Consider the following 10175-nt stretch of genomic DNA (forward strand, 5'->3'; position numbering starts at 1 on the left):
GTCCAGGTTCTTTTTGGGTCATTGCCCTCAGGTAGTTCAATAATTCTTAAATTTTTCCTCCTGGATATCTTTTCCACGTATCTTGTTTTTCTGATGAAGCATTTTATGTTTTGTTCTACTTTTAAATTCTTTTGATTCTTCTTTACTGCTTCCTAATATCTCTTTGAGTCATTAGCCCAATTCTGATTCTCAAGAGATTATTTTCCCTAGTCACCTTTTGCACCACCCTTTCCATTTGGTCAATTGTATTTTTAAGGAGTTGTTTTCATTTTTGAAGCTATTGACTCTCTCTTGCATTACTCATTTCTTTTCCAATTTTTTATACTACTTCTCTTATTTGATGAATAAAATTCTTATGGAGCTCTTCCTTTTTGGCCTTGACACCAATTCTTTTTCCCTTTGAGAGTATGTATGTATTTTGACACTGTTGTCCTCTTCTGGGTTTGTGTTTTGTTCTTCCCTCTTTTCATAATTCTATGGTGATGTTTCTTTTATGTTTCTTACTCATATTTTAGCCTCTTTCATGCCTTTGAAAACTTAGATCTGCTCCTGGGGTACAGGGTGCATTGTCCCAAGCTTCTTTTGTTGGGATCCAGGGCCTTGATCATTGGCTTTCTGCTCTGAGGCCTCAGTGGCTCAAGGCTTGCTCACTCCACTGGGATCGAGCAATCCAGTTGTATTTGTTGTTTAGTGGATGCCCCAATTGGGAGATTGCCTTTTGTGTATGAGCTGGAAACTTCACAACTGACCTGCTATACTACTACCTTGTTGAGCCAGGATTGAGGGTTCTCAGCTCCTGATCTGTGCTGTTGCTAAAAGCCTTCCTTTGTTTTACCCAGACAGTCTCTGCACTTCATTCCCCTTTTACCTATGTGAGACAGACCTTTCCTGAAGTCCTTCTAAGTTACCTTAAGCTGAAAGATTGTTCCACTCAATCTTTTTGGAGGTTCTGTAGCTCCAGAGTCCATTTAGAGTCTTATTTCAATGTTATTTCTGAGGGAAATTTGGCAGAGCTCAGACAATTTCCTGGCTTCTCTCTGTCATCTTGGCTCTGTCCTGAGTATTTCTGCTTTCCTTCTCATGTTGGCTGTGTTTCTTTCTTTTTATATGCAAAAACTTTTAAAATTAAATGTAATCAAAATTATCCACTTTGCTTCCCATAATACTCTTTATCACTTTTTTGGTCATGTGTTCTTCCCTTATTCATAGATCTAATAGGTAAGATACACCATCCTCCCCTATTTTGCTTATGATATCACCCTTTATTTCTAAAGCATGTACTCATTTTGACCTTATCTTGGTATGTTGTGTAAGATGTTGGTCTATATCTCATTTCTGACAAATTGCTTTTCAGTTTTGCCAGCATTATTTTTAAAAATAGTTATTTCCCCGCCCCCCCTCCCCCCCAAAAAACTTGGGATAATTGGATTTGTCAAACCTTAGATTATTATGGTTATTTACTATTGTGTATTGTGCCCCTAATCTATTCCACTGATTCAACACTTTACCAGCATTCTTAAATTAGAATATTCTATATTCAAAATCTTCAGGGAAAATAAAAATCAAAGCTACTTGATCCTTATCAGAGACAGGTTAAGTTCTCCTGCTTTAGATCTATTGCAAGGCACCTGCCTTGGAAACCTCACTAATTTTTTTTTTTGGTGAAGCAATTGGGGTTAAGTGACTTTCCCAGGGTCACACAGCTAGTGTCAAGTGTATGAGGCTGGATTTGAACTCAAGTCCCCTTGAATCCAGGGCCAGCGTTCTATCCACTGCACCACCTAGCTGCCCTTACCCAATTAGTTTTGATCAACATATATTGACTGGCCTGTATCAAAAGATAATAACAACCTTTGTAAGATGCCATTAGAGGTCTTTTGGGATTTTAGAAGCTCTGACTGAAACAATTGCCTAGGCCCCCAAGGGATAAAGTTACTTGCATTTGTTCCTATACCTGAGGTGGATTAGAATTGGGACTTGAACTTAGATAGTCTTTACTCTAAGACAACTTTCATCATCAATTGGGCCATGCACTGGGTACTTAATAGATGTCTGTGGAATTGTAAAAGCAGGGATTTCTTATATGAGTCATATCTATAATTTCTCTTATGCCTTTCATAAAATAAGCTCTATCAAAGCCCAGGTTTTCATAGACTTCTCTTTTCTGGGGACAGGAAAAGCTTGGGAAAGGTTGCAACTTCACATTTCATCAACCAGTCACAAATGAGCAACATTTGATATTGGGAATCTTGGATGGATTACATTTGATTGGTTTGTTGTCTTCCAAGGGCATCCATACAAATTAGAACATATAACCATCTAAGAGTTATCAAAACATATGACAATCACTCACTTTTGATGATTCACATAAACAGAAATGACACTATCTCATAGTCTCATGATCATGGGGCATAGGTAATATTTTTCTCCTTGTTGCTTTATGAAGGCAATGGGTGCAAAATAGAAAGGTATTGATGTTTAAAAGTCAATAGCAACTGAAATATCATGGGGAGAGAGAGAAAGAGGAAACAGAGGGGGGAAGGGAGAGAGAAACAGAGGCAAAAAGGAGAAGAACTAGGAGGAGGATATGGAGGAGGAGGAGGAGGACGAGGACAAGGACAAGGAGGATGATGAGGACAAGGAAAAGGACAAGGAGGAGGAAGAGGATACAAGGGAATGGAAGGGAAGGGAAGAAATCAGGATCTCCATAAAAAAGCCATGGATATTGACCTTAATTCCTAAAAAAATTTATAGAATGGATCATTAAAGAAAAACACAATATCATAGGACCAACAAGATGACAGGTTAGACACTTTCTCCACATCTATTATATCGTCAAAGTCCAAATATGGGGAGTTATTAGGCAAGTCATGCAACTATAGCTGAATTCACAGAACCAAGAAAGGACAATCTGAATAAGGTTAATTATCCTTATTAATTAATACTTAAAAATGAAAATTCTCTAATTTATCTCATTATTCTTTGCATGATAAGTCCCCATGTCATCAGCAGAAGTAGATTTACCTGAGAATTTAAGCCTGGGGCCCAATTTGGAATCCTCTTCTCCTGCAGGACCTCTGTGTGTGTCTGTCTGTCTGTCTCTCTGTCTGTATGAATGTTCACATGTCATAATCCCTATCATTCTATTACCCAGACTATTAGGTACTGGTTTAAAAAATAGAGAAGCAAATCAATGGAACAAACTAGCAAAGAGGAATCAGAAATGAACTCAATAACCATTCAATAATCCAAAGACACAAATGTTGTAGGATAGAATTTGCTATTTGAAAAGAATTTCTGGGAAAACCAGAAAATAATCTAAAAGAAACTATGTTTAGATTATTATCTTGTACCATATACCACAACAAATAAAAAAAACCAAATTTGTGGTATCAATATTAAAGTTCATACAATTACTATTTTAAAATTAATTTTTTATTTATTTGTTTAATTAGAATTTTCTCCAAGGTACATGTATAAACAAATTTTCACATTGATATTTAAAACTTTGTGTTCCAAATTCTCTTCCTCCCTCCCTCCCCTTCCTCTCTTAAGAACTCAATTCAATATAAGTTATACATGTGTAGTCATGCCAGATATTTCCACATTTGTCAGGTTGTAAAAGAAAACAGACAAAAACAAACTTTAGAAAGTTGAACTAACAAAAAAATTATACTTCAATCTGTATTCAGATACCATCAGTTCTTTCTCTACAAAGAAAGATTGCATTTTTCATAAATCCTTCTTATAGCATCCTTCTCATCATTTCTTACAGCACAATAGTGTTCCATCCTAATCTCATCCCACAATTTATTCAGCCATTCCCCAACTGATGGACATCACCCCAATTTCAAATTCAACTTTTTCTTTTAAACTCTTTTAGGATACCAACCTACTAATGGTATTGCTAGGTCAAAGAGTATGCATGCTTGTATAGCCCTTGGACGATAGTTTCAAAATGCTCTACAGAATGTTTGAATTGGTTTACAAATTTACCAAGAGTGTGTTAATGTCTCATTTTCCCCATATTGCTCACACGATTTGTCATTTTCCTCTGCTGTCCTGTTATCCAGTCCAATAGGTATGAGGTAGTATCCAAAATTGTTTTGACCTACATCTCTAAAATCAATAGTGATTTAGAACATTTTTTTCATACGTCTATAGGTGGCTTTTATTATTTCATCAGAAAATTTCATACCTTTTGATCAACTACCAATTGGGGAATGGTACTCATTTTAAGAAATTTTACTCAGATCTCTATGTGTTTGTGAACTGAGGCCTATCAGACAAAATTGCTTCCTAGTTTTTCACAGTTACTATTGCTAACTACATTACTCTCCATCCTATTCCCTTCTTTTCATATTTACTCTATTTTCTATTTTCTTTAAACTGATCCCTCCTCAAAAGTGTTTTACTTCTGACTTCCCCTCCTCCAATCTGCCCTCCCTTTTCCCCTAACCCCTAATCCCCTTCCACTCCCACTTTCTCTCAGGGCAAAATATATAACTATGCCCACTTGATTGTACATGTTATCTCCTCTTTGAGCCAATTCTGATGAGAGTAAGGCACACTCACTCCCCCACACCTCCCCCATCTTCTCTTCCATTCCATAAGTTTTTTCTTGTTTTTTTTTTTATGTGAGATACTTTAAGCCATTCTACCTCTACTTTTCCCTTTCTCCCAGTGCATTCTTCTCCCCCCTTAACTGCAATTTTTAAAAGATATTAACATAGGGAAGTTAGGTTGTGCAGTCAACAAAGCTACAGTTCTGGACACAGGAGGACCCAAGTCCAAATCCTGCCTCTGACACCCAACACTCTCTAGCTCTGTGACCCTGGGCAAGCCACCCAAACCTGACAGACCCACAAAAACAAAACAAAGCAAAACAAAAAAAAATGATAAAGAAAATAAATGCTTTAAATATATCATCCCTTCATATTCAATTCACACCTGTGCCCTCTGGCTGAGTATACTCTATTCAGCTGCACTAATAATGAAACTGTTCTTATGAGTTAGAAGTATATGCTTCCCGTGTATGAATATAGACAGTTTAACCTTTTAATATTCCTCATGATTTCTTTTCCCTGTTTACCTTTTTATGCTTCTTTAGGGTCTTGTATTTGAAAGTCAAATTTTCTATTCATTTCAGGTCTTTTCATCATGAATGCTTGAAAGTCCTCCTTTTCATTGAATTCTCATTTCTTTCTCCTAAAAGATTATACGCCATTTTGTTGGGCAGGTGATTTTTGCTGGTAATCCCAGTTCCTTTGCCCAGAATATCATATTCCATGTCCTTTGGTTCTTTAATGTAGAAGCTGCTAGTCCTTATGTTATCCTGACTGTGGCTCCACAGTACTTGAATTATTTCTTTCCAGCTGCTTGCAATATTTTCTCCTTGACCTGGAAGCTGTGGAATTTGGCTACAATATTCCTGGAAGTTTTCATTTTGGAATGTCTTTCAGAAGGTGATTGGTGGAGTCTTTCAATTTCTCTTTTACATTATGCTTCGAGAATATCAAGGCAATTTTCCATGACAATTTCTTGGAAGATGATGTCTAAATTTTTTTTTTTTGATAATGACTTTCAGGTAGTCCAATAATTTTCAAATTATTTTTCCTGGATCTATTGTCCAGGTCAGCTGTATTTCCAAGGAGATATTTCACATTGCCCTCTATTTTTTATTCATCTGGATTTGCTTTATTGTGTCTTGATTTCTCATAAAGTCATTAGCTTCCATTTGCTCAATCCTAATTCTTAAGCAATGATTTTCTTCAGAGAGCTTTTGTGTCTCCTTTTCCACTTGACTTTTCAAGCTGTTGACTTGTATTTTCATGACCTTCCTGCATCATTTTCATTTCTCTTTCCATTTTTTCCTCTACCTCTCTTATCTTGTCTTCAAAGTCCTTTTTGAGAGCTTCTACGGCCTGAAACCAATTCATATTTTTCTTGGATGCTTGGGATGTCGGTGCTTTGACTGTTATATTCTTCTGAGGGTTTATTTTGATCTTCCTTGTCACCAAATAAGCTTTCTAGGGTACACATCTTTTTCTGTCTCCACATTTTTCTGACCTATTTTTGGCTTGTAACTCCTCTTTAAAGTGTGGCACTGCTTCAAGGGTGCACTGTTCTAAGATTCAGGGCGTCCCATGTGGTTCAATTTAAGCAGAGGCATGTTCTGTACTCCCATGCCCTGTGCTCTGGTCTGTAAGTAATTGCAGGCCTGCTTGCACTTTAATCTGGGAACAGAAACCTGCTTCACTGTGGTTACAAGCTCTGGAGTGCCTGTACCCCTCATCCACCTGGGCTGTTGCCACTCAAGATTGCTTCCTAGTTCTAAACATGGGGAAAATAATAGAGTCCCACCTCATTGTCAGTAGAGTCCCCTGAAATCTCCCCATCCTTGGGCTGAGTTCCAGAAGCAGCCACAGCCGTAGCCAAGAGCCTCCTCTAGAGTGCCTTGCCTGGGGCTGGATCTGAGTAGTGTGCTCTGGGGCTGAATCTGAACAGTGCAGCATGGGGCTAGATCTGCACAGCATAGCTGTGGGACTGTGCTCTACTCTCACCCCAATACAACAGATCTTTCCTGCTGACCTTCTAAGCCATCTTTTGCTGGAAAATGATGTCACCTCATCATTTTGTGGGTTCTGCTACTCCTGGAATTGTCTTATGACATTATTGGAAGGAACTTGGAGGGGTTTTGGGGAGAACTCCAAGAAACCACTGCCTTTCCTCCTCCATCTTGGCTCTCCCTCCACAATTAAAAATTTGAAGAGAAAATACCATATTACTTTCATAACCTTAACTGGGAAAGGAGAAGAGAAAATTACAAAACAAAACAAGTATCTTCAATTGCAACAAATTTTAAAATCAAGTTACTTTTGTTTGAAGAACAAGATTATTTTATAAATAGATTTTCCTTGATATCTTTTGTTTTTATACCACTTAAATTATCCTCTGTATATTTCCCCATACCCTAACAGAGGGCTATTGTTTATAGCAAAAATTTTAGTGAAAAAGTGAAAGGAGAGATAAAAATCAGCAAAAAATGATAATCATGTAGAGAATCCTGAAATTATATGCAATATACACATTATATGCAATATACACATAAATTCGTTAGCTCTGAAAAGGAATGTAGGTGTGTATGTGAAGTTATTATCATATTTTTACTTTTTCTTTTTATTAGACCTTTATTTTTTTTCAAGTTACATATAAAGATAGTTTTAAAAATTCACTTTCGTAAGATTTTGAATTCCAAATTTTTCTCCCCCTTCCTTCCCTCCCTGATCCTGTCAGCTAGCAATCTGATATAGTTATACATTACAATCATGTTAAACATATTACACATTAGTCATTTTGTTATAGAAGAATCAGAACAAAAAGAAAAAAAATACAAAAAAGAAGAAACCACTACCACAACAAAAGTGAAAGTAGTATGTTTCATTTTGCATTCAGACTCCATGGTTTTGGTTATATTTTGTATGTGGAGAGCATTTTACATCATGAGGTTTTGGCACTTTCTGAATCATTGTATTGCGGAGAAGTGCTGAGTCTATCACAGTAGGTTATCACACAATTTTGTTGATACTGGGTACAATGTTCTCTTGGTTATGTTCATTCATATTTTTTTCTTTTAGGCCAAGTTTGGTTTTTTTTTATAATTTTGCAACATTCATTTTTTATAATTTTATGTTTGTTTTTCTTTTCCTTCTTTTTATTTATAATTTTAGGTTCCAATTTCTATCCCTCCTTTGCTACCTCAGGTGGCAAGTAATCATATATGGGTTATACATGTATGATTATGTAAAACTTTACCATATTGGTCTTTTTTTTTTTGCAGGGCAATGAATGCTAAGTGACTTTCCCAGGGTCACACAGCTAGTAAGTGTCAAGTGTCTGAGACTAAATTTGAACTCAGTTCCTCCTGAATCCAGGGCTTTATCCACCTCACCACCTAGCTGCCCCCTCGTATTAGTCATTTTGTGAAAGAAAAAGTTGAATAAAAGAAAAAAATGAAAGTGAAAAACAGTATGCTTCAGTCTGTTCCATCAATATATTTCGTTCTTTGGAGGTGAAAAGTATGTGTCATTAGGCCTTTGGAATTGTCTTAGATCATTGTATTGTTGAGAATTGTCAAGTCATTCACAGTTCTTCATCAAACAGTATTGCTGTATCTGTGCACAGTGTTCTCTTGATTCTGATCATTTCACTACACATCATTTTATACACATCTTTCCAGGCTTTTCTGAAGTCATCCTTCTTGTCATTTCTTAGAGCACAAGAATATTCCATCACCATCATATAAAATGGTTTGTTTAGCCATTCCCTAACTTATGGGTATTCCTTTGCTTTCCAATTCTTAGCCATCACAAAAAGAAGTGCTATAAATATTTTTGTACAAAAACTCTTTTTCTCTTTTGGGGGATGTCTTTGGTATGTAAACCTAGCAATGGTATTGCTGGATCAAAGTGTATACACAGTTCAATAGCCCTTTGGAGAGAGTTCCAAATTGCTCTCTAGAATGGTTGGATCTTTTCACAACTCCATCAACAGTGCATTAACATACCAGTTTTCCCACATCCCCTCCAAAACCCAATATTTTCCTTTTCTGTTATATTTGCCACTCTAATATGTGTGAGGTGATGTCTCAGAGTTGTTTCAATTTGCTTTTCTCTGATCGATAATCATCTAGAGCATTTTTTCATTTCATTATAGATAGGTTTGATTTCTTTGTCTGGAAACTGCCTGTTCATGTCCATTGACCATTTATCAATTGGGCAATGGCTTGCCTTTTTATACACTTGGCTCAGTTCTGGATATATGTGAAAAATGAGTCCTTTATCAGAGATATTTATTTAAAAATTTCTTTCCCAGTTTTCTGATTCCTTTGTAATCTTGGTAACATCAATTTCATTTGTGCAAAAGCTTTGAAATTTTATTTCACATAAATGAAGTCAGATCTATACAATTGGAAAAAAATTGATTGCTCATGGGTAGACCAAGCCAATATAATAAAAATGACAATTCTACCCAAGTTAATTTATTTATTTAGTGCTATACAAATCAAATTATCAAAATATTTTATAGATCTAGAAAAAATAATGACAAAATTCATCTGGAAAAACAAAAGTTCAAGGACATAATGGGACTCAATTAAAAAAAAATGAATGAAGGTGGTCTAGTAGTACCAGATCTCAAACTGAGTTATAAAGTAGTAATTATCAAAACAATCTGGTAGTGGCTAAGAAATAGAGAGGTAGATCAGTGGAATTTAATAGATAGGATTTAGACAATAATAAATGACCATAATAAACCCATATAACCTAGCTTTTGGAACAAAAATGCATTCTTTGACAAAAACTGCTGAGAAAACTGGAAGGCAGTATAGCAGAAACTAGGTATAAACCAACATCTCACACCATATACTAAAATAAGGTAAAAATTTGTACATGTTTTACATATAAGGGATGATACCATAAACAAATTAAGAAAGTATGGAATCATTTATCTCTCAGAATTATGGGCAGAGGAAGAATTTAGGACCAAAGAAGATATAGAGAGTAAAACAAAATGTAAAATAGATCATTTCCCTTTTTTAAAAAAATTGTATGGATTGCATTACTGTTTTTCTGGTTCTGTTCACTTTACTTTGCATCAATTCATGTATGTCTTTCCATTGTAAGTATGCTCCATATTTATTCTTTCTAACATTACTATTGTTACCTCAATGCATCAAATTTGTTTAGCCATTTTCCAATTGATAGATTTCTTCTTGGTTTCAATTCTTTGCTAACACACAAAAAAGGAAAGGAAAAAGATTAAAATACCTTGTAAAAGAATCCAACCCAATCCATCCTAACAAAGATTTATTAAGAACCTACTATGTGCCATTTACTGTGCTAAGCTCTAGTGATACCATAAATTAAAGGAAAGATAGACCCTCCCCTCAATGAATTTACAATCTAAATGGAATGAGAAAGGAAGAGATGACTAGTAAAAAATATATATTTTTACAAAAATTTCTAAGGGCCTGAAATACAAGATAAATGGACAACAAACAGAAAAATACAAGATTAAAAGCCATTTACCTGCATATGTATTCAAAGCATATGAACAAATAAGGGTTTTTTGTTGTTGTTGTTGTTGTTTTTTTTAGTGAGGCAATTGGTGTTAAG

Source organism: Dromiciops gliroides, chromosome 4 (assembly GCF_019393635.1).
Source record: "Dromiciops gliroides isolate mDroGli1 chromosome 4, mDroGli1.pri, whole genome shotgun sequence".
In the NCBI taxonomy this organism is placed as follows: Eukaryota; Metazoa; Chordata; class Mammalia; order Microbiotheria; family Microbiotheriidae; genus Dromiciops; species Dromiciops gliroides.